At 45.4% G+C, this 16,132-nt stretch overlaps 1 long non-coding RNA gene across 2 annotated transcripts in view; it reads left to right on the forward strand.

Annotated features, from left to right (window-relative positions):
• The window catches only part of LOC125935498 (uncharacterized), an 80,561-nt gene that overhangs the window by 35,948 nt on the left and 28,481 nt on the right, over positions 1–16,132 (forward strand). The window lies entirely within an intron of this gene.

A 16,132-nucleotide genomic window follows, 5' to 3' on the forward strand; every position in this document is an offset into this window, starting at 1 on the left:
TTTTTTTTTGTTTTTTTGTTTTTTTTTTTTTTTTTTAGATAGAGAAGAAAAACCCATCCTGAAATTCAAATGGAATTTCTCAGGGGCACCTGGCTGGTTCACTTGGTGGAGCATGGGGCTCTTTATCTTGGAGCTATGAGTTTGAGCCCCACATTGGGTGTAGAGATTACTTAAAACAAACAAACAAACAAACAAAAAACCACAAATCAAATGGGATCTTACAGAATCTCGAATAACCAAAACAATGTTTAAAAAGAAAAAAGTTGGGGCGCCTGGGTGGCGCAGTCGGTTGGGCGTCCGACTTCAGCCAGGTCACGATCTCGCGGTCCGTGAGTTCGAGCCCCGCGTCAGGCTCTGGGCTGATGGCTCAGAGCCTGGAGCTTGTTTCCGATTCTGTGTCTCCCTCTCTCTCTGCCCCTCCCCCGTTCATGCTCTGTCTCTCTCTGTCCCAAAAAATAAATAAACGTTTAAAAAAAAAAAAAAAAAAAAGAAAAAAGTTAGAGGTCTCATATCTCCTGAATACAAAGCTTCAGTAATCAAATCTACAGTAATCAAAACAGTGTGGTACTGGCATAAAGACAGACAGACAGACAGACAGACAAATAAAGCAGAATGAAGTGCGCAGAAATAAATCCTCACATATATGGTCCAATACTCTTAGACAAGGGTGCCAAGACCATCCACTGAGGAAAGGACAGTCTTTTCAACAAGTGGTACTGGGAAAACTGGGTATCTGCGCACAAAGGATGAAGATGGGTCCTCACCTCACACCATCAACAAATATTAAGACAAAATGGATCAAAGACCTAAACATGAGAACTAAACTATGAAACTTGTAGAAGAAAAAATAAAAGAAAATCTTCATGACATTGGATTTGGCAGTGATTAATTGAATATGACACCAAAAGCCCAGGCAACAAAAGCAAAATAGATGAATTGGCTTTATCAAAATGAAAAACTTTTGTACATTAAAGGACACTACCAACAGTGAAAAGGAACCCTACGGAGTGGGAGAAATATTTGCAAATCATATACCTGATAAAGAGCTAATGTGCAGAATATCTAAAGAACCCCTACAACTCAACAACAAAAGAAACCCAAATAGCCAGATTTGAAAGTGGGCAAAGGACTTGAATAGACATTTCTTCAAAGAAAATATACAGATGGCCAATAAACACATAAAAAGGTGCTCGACGTCAGTAATTATTAAGAATATCAAAATCAAAATCCCTATGAGATGCCACATCATATCCATTTGGATGACTATCATTAAAAAAAAAAAACTACACAGAAAATAACACGTTTTGGCAAGGATGTGGAGAAACTGGAAGCCCTTGTGCATTGCCAATGAGCATGTAAAATGGCGTCACTGCTGTGGAAAACAACACCTCAACAAATTAAACACAGAATTACCATATGATCCAGCAAATCCACTTCTGGATATGTGCCTAAATGAACTGAAAGCAGGGACTTGAACAGATGTTTGTACCCTCAAGGGCATAGCACCATTATTCACAATAGGCAAAAAGTAGTAACAATTCAAATGCTCATCAGTGGATGCATGGATAAGCAAAATGAGGTCTAGATTTACAATGGAATATTACTCAGTTTTAAAAAGGGAGGAAATTCTGGCACATGCTACATCAGGATGAACCTTGAAGACATTATGCTGAATGAAATAAGCTGGACACAAAAAGACAAATACTGCATGATTCCACTTGTATGAGGTACCTAGAGTAGTCAAATTCATAGAGACAGAAAGTAGAATGGTGGTTGTGGACTGGGGGGAGGGGGGAATGGAGAATTATTAATCAGTTTGGAATGATGAAAAAGTTCTGGGGATGGATGGTGGTAATGGTTGCACAGTGATGAGGTTGTACTTAATACCCCTGAACATACATTTAAAAATAGTTAAAGTGGTACATTTTAGGTTAGGTGTATTTTATGATAATAAAAAAAGAAAAAGTTGCATGGGTATGAGGCACTTAAATTTGTAAGTATTCTCCTCTGGAAGCTTACTCTTGGGATCCTGGGAGATAGTGGGGAAGGTGACGAGGGCCAGAAGAAGGGGGCTATGTGGCCCCCATCCTCCATCACCAACCTCCCCTTATTTCTGCCTCTCTAACTCCTGCCCATCCTTCAAAGCCCAGCTCTGGTCCTCTCCCACTTCCTCTGCGATGGGACCTCCAGCCCTCACTGCTCCCCCTCAGAGCAAGTATTGAGTGTCCACTCCCTCCTATACCAACAGTCCTGCTCTCCTTGTCCTGGGCTCTTTCTTCAGGGGACTGAAGCCTCTTGGGCCAAGGCTGTTTCTTTCCCTCCAAGGCTGGAGACCAGCAGTAGTTACTCAGTGTCCTTGTCTGCACAATGGGACTCTTGATATCTACCTCTCATGGTTGTTGTAAGTGTCCAACAAGATAATAAATATAAAGCTCTTGAGCACAGTGAAGGGTCCATAGTAAGTGCTCAATATATTATTACTATTAGGAGTATTCTTCATACTGGCCTGGACTACTTCTCCTGTGCCTGTCTACCAGTTATTCCTCATCCCTTGAACCCCAGTTCCATTCCTACTTCTACCACAAAACCTTCCTATCCACCTCAGGCCACACTGACTCCCTATGGGGCATCTTGGAATTTAAGGCAAATCTGACTTCATAGGATTTTCACAAAGATTAAATGACTTAATCCACATAAAATGCTTACAGTAGTACTGGGCACCTACAATGTGCTCAGTAACAGTGAGCAGTGATGATGATGATATCATTGATGATGGGTTGTGGTCATTTCACATGTCTGTTCTATTGTTGTCTTGATTGTGGCTGTCACTCTTAAGTAGGTAGATTTCAGAGTAAAGATGACAGCAAGAGGTGATAGGTATTGGGGAGATGGATTCAGGTTCAGCAAGAATTCTCAGAGCCTTGGAGCGGGTTGGCAGACCAGAAAGTCTTCCTGGTCTTAAAAAATGAGTAAGTGACAGTTTAAAGTCCAGGAAGATGGGAGAGTCATGGTGAAGCTAGGGGCATGCAGAATGAGGTCACTGTGTGGCTGAATGTTGAGTCAAGGTAGCAGGAGATGTCCTGGAGCCAGACTGGGCAGGACCTTTACCCAAGGGGATCATAGTCCCCTGGAGGGTCTGCAGCAGGAGAGAGACCCCTTTGACTTAAATTCTGAGTTCGCTCTGGCTGTTGGGTGGAGAATGGACAGCAAGGGCATGGATAGGAGCAGGCAGACAGGGAGAGGTTGCTACAGGCATCTACAAGAGGGGTGGTGGTGGCTTGGCCTGAGTAGTAGCAGTGGAGGTGGAGGGCTAGGGACTGTTTCTGGAGATGTTTGGAAGGAAAAGATGCTGGGTTGGCCATGGGGCTGAAGGGCTCACTTCCCAGGGGGCTTGGGTGGATAGGTGGCTGGCATTGCCATTTCCTGAGATCTGACCAGTGGAAAAAACAAGTTGAAGGGACAAGGCTGGCATGTGGTTGTTGAGAGTTGAGTGATTAGTCTACCTTCTCACACCTCTGCTGGTTACACATCACAGCTCCTATATTCAGAAAGTTCTTTAAGTCTAGCCCGGACTTCCAGCTGCAACTTGAGCTCAGGCCATTCTCTACTGCCCTTGTTGAGTCTGCTTGGCACTGAGAGGCAGTGGGACTGAGGCATGGGCTGGGGGCCAAGGGCTTGGGTGGTGGACATGCCTGTTGCATGACCACCATCAAGCATGCCAGCCTCTGGTGCCTGTCAGACTCAGACCCAGGGAGCCTGTGCCAGGGTGCGTGGGATGGAGGACCTGGTCCAGAAACCTCCTGCCCCAAGTGCTTCAGGTCCACACATGCCCCTCATCCTGCCTCTGGAGCCTTCTCAGATCAGAAGCATCCCCCAGGGCCCTCAAGAAAGCCCTTCTTCGTGAATCCTTCAGAGGTAGGAGGTGGAGAGCAAAATCTCTGATCTTGATGCCAGGCACAAATTCCCAGAAATTACTCACCAGAGGGTAAGGTTTCAGAAACCTAGGCAAGGGACCCTGCCCCATGGTCTGATCAGAATGGCTGGTCAGCAGGGGCTGTGGCACTGGGGAGCTTTCATGGGTGGGGCCAGAGCCCTGCTCATGCATACCTCCTTCCAGAACTGGGCTGCCCTACACCTCATCCTACCAAACTGCAGGTGGGGGACTGGGGCACCATGTTGAGCACTCCTTGGTCCTGCCTTTCTAGCTGACCAGTTGGGACCCTCAAAGCTCCCAGACCTACTGAAGACTGACTTAACATGTATTTGGGGTCCTCTCAGCAGCTTCCTCATCCCTGATCTCCATTTTGTCCTTCTGGAAGCATCCTGGAAGTCTGCTTCCCAACACCCTCAGAAAAAGTGTCCCAGTCTTGGCCTGTCATAAACTCCCCATCCCCAGGAGCTAGAATTGCATAACCAGCTTGCTCAAGTTTCCTTCTTCTTCCCCCCACCTGCCACTCAGCTCTCTTGGGCCTGGCTCACATCCATGTCTGGTGCAGTCACAAGTCTGCCAGGGGGTACAGAGATGAGTACCAGGAAGGGAATCAGGTCACCTGGGTTCCAGCTGGCTGGGACACAGCTGGGGACTTGTCCCAGCAGAGATAGCATTTGGGAAGTCATTAAATCTGGAGGGGCAGGGTGAATTAATGAGGGTAGTAGCTCTCCCTCACTCCTGAGCAGAAGCTTGTCTGGTGGAACCTTAAGAGGCAGGTTGCCAGGGGAATAGCCCTGTGACAATGTACTCTGTCCCCATGACAGAGCTTTTGCAGCTTGAGTGGTGAGGATACCTTCCTTATAGGAGTGGAGTCTCTAGGATCCTCAGCCCCAGGCCTGTCTCTGCCCTGAAGTTAGAGAGAAACACCTGCCATGATCCCCCTCTTCACAATTCTATGTGCCCCCCCAAACCACTCTCTCCTGGCTGGGCTCCTGGATTTGCTCCAGAGGGCTGGATGTGATGGGAGTAGTCTCACAAAGTGTGCAGGGTCTGCTTCAGCCCTACACACTGGGAGTGTTTCCCAACTTCCTGCCACTTCCATGGAAGTCCCAACTTCCATGTCCAGATAGGGACTCTGGCCAGGGTGACCCCTCTAGCCCCAGGGACCTCCTCTAGGGCTTCCGAGAGGCCAGGCCGTTTGACTCTGTTCCTGATACTGCCCTGTGATAGGAACCCCAAATTTCCCAAGGATAAAAGATAAGGCAGTCAGGGAGAAATGGGGGAGGACACAGTATAGAGAGAAGGAGTGATCAAAAGGGTACAGACCCTTTCCTCCTCATTCCTTGTGCACACCCCTCTCTGGCCAAATGATCCTTTCACTTGGCACGACAGCAGGGATCTCTGGGAAGAAAGAGACTGAAATCTCTGAGGGGGACAGGGTCTGGATATTTGGGTACATGGGGTCAGAGATGGCAGGATTGCTAGGAGAAACCCCCAGAAAACAGGGGTGACCTAGGAAGGAATATCCATGGGCCTGTCAACCTATTCTAAAACTAGATGGTCGGCAACCTCTTTTGGGGGCCTGAGGGATGCCCACTCTTTCAAAGGATCCTGAACTTTGCTGAGTCCTGCAGGGTCAGTCTAGCAAGAGCCTGGTACAGCCTCCCACACTGCTGTGAAAAGAGACCTCAGGGAGTCAAACAGCTGGATCTCAGTGTCACTTTGGCTGTTTGCCAAAGCTTTGTGAGTTTCTGCCCCTCTTTGAGCCTCATTTTCTGTGTCTGTAAAATGGGTATCATCATTCCAAGGGATCAAAGGAAGTCTATTTTATTCCTAAATAACTCCCTTCTCTGCCTGTTGTACATTCCAAAAGCCCCACTCTCCTTACCAAGTTTGGGTTAAGCATTGCCCTAGTCAGATACTCTTGAAAGGTGGCTGGGGGCTCACTAAGCTTCTTATCTTTGGGGGTAGAGTGTATTTTTTTGATGCCTTTGTGCCCCTTTCTCCTGAGTTGGTCATGCTGCCATTAATTAAAATCTCTAGACAGCACTCTTACCTGCTGCCCCTGTGCTATGCCCAGATGATTGCAATCCAATGGACTGGAGCTTGGGCAAAGATGTCAACACAATGTTCCTTGGCCTAAGCTGTCATTGGCCCAAGCAGGACTCTGACACTCAGTCACACCACCCTCTTGCCCCACTCTCTTTGAATCAACACCTATTGGCTGAGCCCTTATTTTGTGCCACACACCTTGATGGACTGAGAGGCAGGGAGTGGGCAGAGGGGAAGGTTAGCCATGCCATTGCCCCCGGTGGTGTCCACAGATCAACAGTATCCTCATAACATAGTACTAAGATTCCATCCAGCAAAATCCTCAAGGAGGGGACTTGTCCTTGGGAGCCAGGTAGGGAGGGCATGAAAGTTTCAGCCAGATCGCCAGTCCTCCTTACACCCTTAATGAGATGGCAGTGCCATCAGATGTCTGGTCTAGCAGGATAAACAGAAAGTGCAGTCTCTCAGTTTAGGAAAATAGAATGTTGGGTTTGCTATCAGGCTCAAAAGCAGAGAGCTGGCAATAAATCAAGCATTGAAAAGTGATGTCAGTGCTTCCAACTAAATTTCCGAGCCCGGGAAACAATTGCACATTAAAATCCATCGGAGGAAAAAAATCTATTAAAACTTCAGGAGAAGTGCTTTGCTATAAATTAGATTTTTCTGCCAACCAGGATAATTCAATAATTTCCCCTTGACATTCTCAAGATTGCTCTTTGGGGGGGATTATAATGCTTTGAAGTTGGGAGCAGTTTGTTTCCAAGGACAGAGGAAGAGTTCCTTGGGAGTGGAGGTGTGAGGGCAAAGAGGGGGCTCTTCTAACTAAAGGCAGGGAACCCATGTGGGGCTCAGAGCCACTGGACAGAGGTTTTCCAGACCTCCTGGTGATACAGGGCTTTGATCAGGGAATGCCCTAGGCTAGGTCATGATTCTGACAGGAAAATTAGGTGTGGGGGACTTGAGGTCCTCCAGTATTACCTCTTAGTTAGGGCAGCCTCAGTCTTACAGCTTCCTTGATGACCATCTAAAACCTTCACTTGATGACCATCTAAAACCTTCGCTAAAACTAACGCTTATGGAACCATAGCTGGTCTGGTAACAAGGTGCCTAAGGTCACTTCTTAGTTCTGAATTCAGGGTGGGTAGGGGTGGATCCTTGCCTCCCAGTCTTCTTTTCTTCCTTTGCTGTGCAAAGCTGAGCACCAGGCAAGACCTCTCCCCCATACCCTGTCTCCTGTCATTTGGGGCTTTGATCCTAGTCCCTGTCTCTCTGTACAAGGTACAAGGTACAAGGTATAACACTGTCATGATGCTAGACTCAGGTTGACCAGCACTGTTCTGGGTGGACAAGGCAACTGGCAGAGAGAGGGTGCCAGGCAAGGGCACGGACCTTGGGGAACTGGGTACAATCTGCTGGGCCACCGGGTACCAGCCCCTAAGACAACTGTGGGGGCAGTTGAGGAGGGACCTGAGTCAGGAGTTGGGTAGGACAGGGCTCCAGAGCCAGCTTGCCTGGCTATGACTCCGTGCCCCTCCGATGACAGCTCACCTAACTTCTCTAAGCCTTGCTTTTGCTAACTATAAAATGGGGATGGCAACACTACCTGCCTTGTAGATAGAACTAAATATGACAATGTTTGTGAAGCACCTAGCACCATGCTGGACCACAGAGGCAGTACTTAGTATCTTTAGGACACAGGTCCACTGACCCCAGACCATAGCTCTTCCTGCTGCAGGAGACCCATCCCCTGCAGCCCCTAGTCACGTCCCTTTCTCCCTCCTCTCCCATCCAAACTGGCCTGTCTTTGGGGACTTATTTCCTCAGACAGAACCATGACGAATGATGTCTGCTTGTAGAGCTGGACTGCCCACTGGGCACAGGCACAGAATTGTGTTTCAGATGACCTTACCCCCAGCAGTCACTCACTGTTGCTACCGACAACCCTCCCAACAAGGGAGGTTGATATTAGAGTTCTTTCATTTCACAGAGGCCCTGGGAGATAAAGTGACAGTGCTCAAGATCTCATATCTAGGGGAAGAGGATGGAGCTATGACTGGGGCCAAAGGTCAAACCAACTCAGCCACAGAAGCAGTCCCTGGTCTCAAGATTTCTCCCTCTCGTGGTCCTTCCTTCCTTCCTTCTTTGCTTCCTTCCTTACTCCCCACAAGTCAGAGCCCTCCCAGAGCCTACATAATGGCCGCTGAGACAGAGTAGCAAACTGAGGCAGGGACATGTGGCAGTGATCTCCTTCCCAATACTTCCCGAGTCTCCAGGAGAAAGGTCCCAGGTCCCCAAAGAAAAAGGCCAAAGGGGAAGAAAATGAGAGAGTCTGGGAAAGTTTCTATGTGAGTGGCTGTCACAACAGGCTATTCACTTGGACACTGCCTGACTCACAGGAGAGAGGAATTTGGGGTTTCAGAGGTCATCTCATCCCACCCTATTTTTGAATCATTTCTTCCACACCACATAACATGGAGCTCACTAGCTCCCAGGACAGCCCTAGGGTACAGATTGCCCTTTGCTCCTTGACCTCTTCTGTGGCTCAGACTTGGCTTTCTGTGGCACTGTCCTGTCCTTGACCGCATATGGTCAGGGCCCAGCCAGCAGCAGGGGGGTGGTGTGCACCTGCTGCTTCTCTCTTGGCAAGGTCCCAGGGTTGGGGGACTAATCTGTAAGCAAGATAGGGGCTTTCTGGAGACTGCATCTCTCCAGAGGGCAGGGCTAAGCGTTGGCGTGGCAGTGTTCCCTGGGGGCCCAGCCCTGTGCCCAGGAGTTTCCGTCAGAGTGGGGGTCAAAGGGAAACTTAAGGCTGGGGAATTTTGCCACCATGTGAAACCAGGCTGGGAGTTCAGGACACACGTAATCAATATCACTGAATTTGCCCCAAGATAAATATTTGTAATGTGTTAGCCCCCAAACCAGGGGATGTCCTGGTTCCTTAGAAAGGCCCAGAGGACCCGCTAGCAACAGGAAGGTCAGGACATGGTACCCTAAGGGGTAAGAAGTATCAGGTTTTGTAAACTCTGGCCCCTACCACTCAGTAGCTGTGTGACCTTCAATAAGTAGCTTGACCTCTTTGAGCCTCGGTTTCTTTCTCTAGCAGCAAAAGTGGTGCCCTCTTCAGAGCCTTGCTGAAGGTCACAAAAGACACGATTCCTGCTAAGTACCTAGCACAGCGTGAGCGCTCTGCAAACGCCAGCCTTTGTTACTATTTGCAGCAGGTGGGGAAACCCGTGGGAAATCCGGGCGCCTCTGGGAAGCTGGGGGTGGTGGGCAGGCTTTCCCGGAGCCAGGGGGCGGGGTAGGGGCGGAGCAACGCAGTCCGGGTCCCGCCTTCCCCCTCCGGCTCCTGGGGGCGCCCGTGGAGCTTCCCTGCAGCCCAAGGCAGCTGAGTCACGGTGGCCTGTCCGGCCGTTGGCCTTATCTCGAGACGTCGCTGCCCCCCGAAAGCCCCCAGCCTGCCCGACGGGTTACATCTAATTTGCGCCAAGTCCCTCTGGTAGTTCTTGGAAAAATTCCCAGGGGCCCATGAGTTTGGGGTCCCAAGGAAAGAGAGAGCCTCCTTCCGGGCTGTCTGGAGGTATCCAGGAACCCCTTGCCTAGAAAACTCTCCCTGCGCCTGCCGGCTCAGTGTCTTATCTTTCCACCATTAGCTAAACTTTCCTTGGGAGTAAGCGTTGTCTTTTGCAGATTTCTCTTTTAAAAGGCGCATTCCCACCCAATGCTTTTGAAAGGGAAACCAGAAGATTGGAGAACCGGCGGAGATAGACCCTAGGCGCCAAGAAGGGGAGGAGGATTGAGGAACCAGACTGGGATTTGGCTGCCTCCTAGTCTCCCTCAGGCTCCGCCTGCCCCTCTCCCAGCCCCCAGGACTCTAGGGGAAGTGCCGGGTGGGGGAGGGGGAACAGAGCTGACAGATTCTGTAAACAGAGCCGGTTTGGGCCTCGGCCAAGGACGGGGTGTCCTGGCCCAGCCTGGGTGTGAGGCCCATCCGCGGCTCTCCAGGACACCCCGCCCTGCCCGGCTAGCCCGGGGGTGCCCAGCCCACAGCCAGCTCCAGCCAGGATGTGTCGAGTTTTGGGAAGTGTCCAGTTCCCTCGTGGAGAATGTGCCCCCACTAGGGTCTGGAGGAGTGGGGGCTTCTAAGAACTGTCAATGATCATTCACCAAGTGCCAAACTTAGGCATAGGGACGGTCCTCTGATCCCTGCCCATGGGAAAAGCTGCTACTGGATTGTGGCCCCATGCCCATTTCCACCTCTGATCCTGCCCTATACCCTGCTCTTCTGCTATCTGGGGCAGAATCCCTATGGGGTAGAGAAGCTGAGAGAGGGGACTCAGGTTCTGAGAATACTTCAAAGCCCAGTGCTGCCGCCTTGGCTTGTTGCCAAATGTGGTGTCTCATGCCCATGGCCTCACAGGGGCAACCCAGAGAGCTGTAAGGAATGACCTGGAAAGGGGGATAGGGAAAGGACAGGCATACTCAAGGATATTCAATGTTGGAAGCAATAGCCAGCTGTGGGTATGAGGTGGGGAGAGGGGTCTCTGTGTGTTTAAGGGAACAGGTGACTCAGAGATACTGGCACCCCAGCAGGTGGAGATAGCTGTGGGCTATGCCTTAGAGGAGAATATGTAAGATACAGAGAAGGGTCCTGGTGGAGGAGGAGAGGTTGGCCATTGAAATTTGTAGGCTGGCCCACAAGTGCCAGTTACAGGTTCTAGACTTTTTTGTTGGGGTGATGTGTTCCTGGATGATAGTGGATGGGGTGGACAAAAGGTCCCAAGGACAAATATTTTTGGGAAACACTGTGTTCAAAAAAGCTAAGCACCATTTACTGGGCTTTATCAAAGCCTTTATTTCATATGACAATTAACAGCATTTTTCTTTTCCAAGAGTGGGGAGGGTATAGAGAAGTCCCCCGCACACCTTAAGGCCAGCCTCATGGGGCTTGTGCTCTTCTGAAAATACTGGGGCCCAAGGCTTAATAAATATGTCTTTCTTGCTGACTCTGGCCCACATGGAATGGGTGGGCACATGTAGGCTTTCCTAGAAACCATGGCTTCCTAGAAACCCACATTCAATGACCATATCCTCAAAGAGGGGCCAGCCTATAGAAGCCAGGCATGGGTGATGGTCATAAGAGAATGTTTTATTAATGAGTTTGGCAGGCTGAAGGTTCTGGGTCCCAGGCTCTAGACAATATCCTACTCCCCAAATCAGGTCACCAGGACAGCATTGGTGAATCTGGAATACCTGGTCATGTAAGATAACAATATAGTGATGACATCTTGTATGCAGTGTGAAAGCAGGCTGAGAAGGGAGAGGTCAGTGGGAGATGGCACCTCTTGGGAAAGGCTCCAAGATGAGGTGGGGTGTGGTAAGCCTTTCCAGGTGGCTAAGTTTTAGTGGTATAGGAAGAGAGGACTGGCCTGGCTGGTCTGACCAGCATCAGGAGAGAAGGCTGGAAAGGCCCACAGAATCAGCTTCACTAGCTGCTTTGATGAGCTAGATCGCAGGCTGAGGTATGTAATGTGACTCTAAAGAATACATACTCCTGAGCCTTCTTTTCCATCAAGTCTCACTTCTGCCTTCATGGCCAGATAACTCTTCCAAGTCTTTCCCCTGTATTTTCCTTTCTTCCTTGTTCACATCACTCCCCATCCTGCCAATTTCCAATACCTGACCATGACACTGAAATGCTTTTGGCTGGCTGAGGGTCATCAGAGTCCTCCTGATTCTCAGGTCCATTAAAATGTATTTATTTTTTTATTTAAGTAATCTCTATAACCAACATGGGGCTCAAACTCATAACCCTGAGATCAAGAGTTGCATGCCCCATCGACTGAGCCAGCCAGGTGCCTCTGATATATATTTTTTTAATAAATAACTTGATTGACATATAATTCACATACCATGCAATTCATCTATTTAAGGTATAGAATTCAGTAGTTTTTAGTATATTCACAAAGATGTGCAATGATCACTGCAATCACTTTTAGGGCATTTCATCACCCTTCTCCTCAAAAAATCATACCCATTAGGAGTCATTTCACTTTTCCCCCTATACCCTACCTCCAGGGCATTAGATAACCACTAATCTACTTGCTGCCCTTTTTTTATTATTATTAAGTAAACTCTACGCCCAACATGGGGCTCGAACTCACAACCCCAAGATCAAGAGTCACATGCTCCATCTACTGAGCCAGCCAGGTACCCCTATTTTCTCTTTATGGATTTGCCTATTCTGGATATTTCATTTAAGTGGAATCACACAATATGTGGTCTTTTGTCACTAGCTTCTTTACTTATGTAATGTTTTCATGGTTTATCCATGTGGTAGCATGTATTAGAATTTCTTTCCTTTTTATGGCTGGATAATATTCCATTTATTTGGTTTATCCGTTTATCAGTTCATGACTCTTGGGTTGTTTCTACTTTTGGAATACTATGAATAATGCTGCTATGGACATTTATGTATAAGTTTTGCTATAGATATATGTTTTCCTTTCCTATATCCCTCGGAGTAGAATTTCTGGATCATATGGTAACTCTATATTTAATCTTTAGGGGAACTGTCAGATTGTTTTCCAAAGCAGTTGCACTATTTTACATTTCTACCAGTAGTGTATGAGAGTTCTAATTTCTCCACATCCTTGCCAACATTTGTTATTATCTGTTCTTTTAATTGTAGTCATTCTAGTGGTATGTATGATGTAGTATCAGAGTATGATTTCATTTGCTTTTCCCTGATGACTAATAATGAGTATTTTTTCATGTGCTTATTGGCAATTTGTATATATTCTTTGAAGCAATGTATATTCAGATCCTTTGCCCATTTTTATTTTTTTTTTAATTTTTTTTTTAACGTTTATTTATTTTTGAGACAGAGAGAGACACAGCATGAACAGGGGAGGGGCAGAGAGAGAGGGAGACACAGAATCGGGAGCAAGCTCCAGGCTCTGAGCCATCAGCCCAGAGCCCGACGCGGGGCTCGAACTCACGGACCGCAAGATCGTGACCTGAGCTGAAGTCGGACGCTTAACCGACTGAGCCACCCAGGCGCCCCTGCCCATTTTTAAATTGAGCATTTGTCTTTCTACTTTTGAGTTGTAAGAGTTCTTTATATTTTCTAGATAAAAGCCCTTTGTCAGATATATGATTTGTAAAAATTTTCTACCATCATCTAGATTGTCTTTATACTTTCTTAATGTTGCTCTCTGTAGCATAAAATTTTTAATTTTGATGAAGTCCAAGTTTATATGTTTCTTTGGTTGCCTGTGCTTTTGGTTTCATGGCTAAGAAATGATTGCTTGATCCAAGTAACAGATATTTACATCTATGTTTTCTTTTAATGGTTTGAGTTTTATTTCTTACATTTGGATCTTTGATTTGGTTTGAGTTAATTTTTAGGTATGATGTGAGGTAGGGATCCAACTGCATTCTTCTGTACGTGAATATTCAGTTGTTCCAGCACTGTTTTTTCTTTTAGCCCATTAAATTGTCTTGTGCCCTTGTTGAAAATCAGTTGACCTTGAATGTAAGAGTTTATTTCTGAATTTTCACTTTTATTCTATTATCTGTGTGTTTATTCGTTATGCCAATATCACATAGTCTTGATTTCTGTAGCTTTGCAGTAAGTTTTGAAAGCAGGATGTGTGAGTCCTCCAACTTTTTGGTTTTTACCCAGATTGTTTTCATTGTCCTGAGTCCCTTGCATTTTCTACATGATATAGGATCAGCTTGGTAGTTTCTGCAAAGAAACTCATTGGAATGGGGATTGCATTGAATCTGTAGGTTACCATCTGAACAATATTGTCTTTTGATTCATGAACATAGGGTATCTATTCCATTTATTTAGGTCTTCTTTAATTTCTTTTTTCCCCTTAATTTCTCTCAAAAATGCATTATAATTTTCAGTATATAAGTCCTATATTTGCTTGATTATATTTATTCCTAAATATTTTATGTTTTATACTTTATGTTTTATATTTTATATTTGTACTTGATTCTATTTATTCCTAAATATTTTGTATTGTATATTTTATTAAAGAGATTGTATCAGTAATTTAAAATCTTTCCACAAAGATTTCTTTTTCCAGATAGAAAATACCATTCATATACAAACTTCCACAAGTTGAGAAGTTTCTACTCCCAAAGACTAAAGTTATCCTTCTAACTCATTTCATGGATCTAATATGTCCCTGACCCCCAAATCTAACAGGGTCAATATAGGAAAATTGAAGGCCAGTCTTGTTTATGAACATGCATATAAAAACCCTAAACAAAGTATTATTAAAATTTATTGGGGCACCTGGGTGGCTCGGTTGGTTAAGCATCAGACTCTTGATTGTAGTTCAGGTCATGATCTTGGGGTTAGTGAGTTGGAGCCCCCTGTTGGGCTCTGTGCTGACAGTGTGGAGCCTGCTTGGGATTCTCTGTCTCTGCCCCTCCCCTACTCATTCTCTCTCCCTCCCTCCCTCTCTCTCTCTCCCTCAATAAATAAACTTTAAATTAAACAAAATTTAGCTCAGTCGGTTGAGCATCTGACTTCAGCTCAGGTCATGATCTCAGTTTGTGGGTTTGAGTCCCATGTTGGGCTCTGTGCTGACAGCTCAGAGCCTGGAGTCTGCTTCACATTCTGTGTCTCCCTCTCTCTGTAGTCCTCCCTGCTCGCACTCTGTCTCTTAACAATAAATAAATGTTAAAAAAAACACATTTTTTAAATAATAAAATAAACAAAATTTATCATCATATAATAAAAAAGATAGTTCATATGACCAAGTTATAATTATCCTAGAAATTTAAGCTTTGTTTAACTTTCAAAAACCAGTCAATGTAATTTATCACATTAATAGATTAAAGAAGAAAAATTCTATAGTTATCTCAGTGGATGCAGAAAAAGCATTTTATAAAATGCAACATCCATTGAATCAAATGGATAAATAGTGGGGGAAAAAAACAACCTTGAGCCAAACTGGAACTGGAAAGAAACTTCCTTAATTTTAAAAAGGCTGTCTTTTAAAAAATAACTAATGCAAGCATCATACTTAGTGGTAAAACATTGGAAATTTTCCCTTTGAAAATTGGAACAAAACAAAGATATCCATTACCACCACTTTTATTCAACATCATACTGGAGATCTTGGCCAACACAGTGAAGAAAGAAGAGGAATAAGGACTGGAAAAGGAAGAAACAAAATTTCCTTTATTTATAGATGTTTTGATAGTATACAGAGGAAATTTTTAAAATGCTCTACAGGTAATTAGAATTATTAACAAAGTCCAGCAACTTTCTTGTATTTAAAAAAAGTAAATATATACAAATCAATGTATTTAACAGCAACAAAAAGGAAATGATATTTTAAAAGGATAGCACTTAGAATATCATTTTAAAATATCAAATCACTAGGAATAAAGCAATAAAATTTGAATAAGTCTCCAATGCAGAAAAATTTACAGCATTATAGACAGAAATTAAAGATCTTAATAAATGAAGCTATAGTGTTCATGGATTGGAAGACTAAAATATTACAAAGATCATCAGTTCTTCCCAAAGTGATCTATAGATTCAATTTTATTTCTATAAAGTCTCATGAGGATTTTTTGTGGGACTGGACAAGATGATTCCAAAATTTATGTGGACATGCACAAGGCCAAGAATAGCTAAGTCACTCTAGAGGAAGAACGAGGTTAGAGGAATTGCTATTACTATATCAGATTACTATAAAGCTATAGTAATTAGGAGAGGGCCTGGATTTGGGGGATAGGCAGTTCAATAGAATAGAGATGAGATTACAGAAACAGAGCTGCACATATCTAGATGCTTGGTTTTTGACAGAAGTGGCATGGTACAGCATTGGCAGAAAGATTCTTAATAAACTTGGCTGGAACAACTGAGGATCTATATAGGAAAAGAATGAAATTGAACCCCTACTTTACACCATACACCAAAATCAACTTCATGTGTATATGGACCTAAATAGAAAAGCCAAAATTGTAAAGTTTTAAAATAATAATGTAGAGGGGCACCTGCATGGCTCAGTGGGTTAAGCATCCAACTCTTGATTTTGGCTCAGGTCATGATTTCACGTTTTGAGATCAAGGCCCACACTGGGCTCTGCACTGACATCATGGACCCTGCTTGGGATC

The sequence above is a fragment of the Panthera uncia genome (assembly GCF_023721935.1).
Source record: "Panthera uncia isolate 11264 chromosome A1 unlocalized genomic scaffold, Puncia_PCG_1.0 HiC_scaffold_17, whole genome shotgun sequence".
NCBI classification, from domain to species: domain Eukaryota; kingdom Metazoa; phylum Chordata; class Mammalia; order Carnivora; family Felidae; genus Panthera; species Panthera uncia.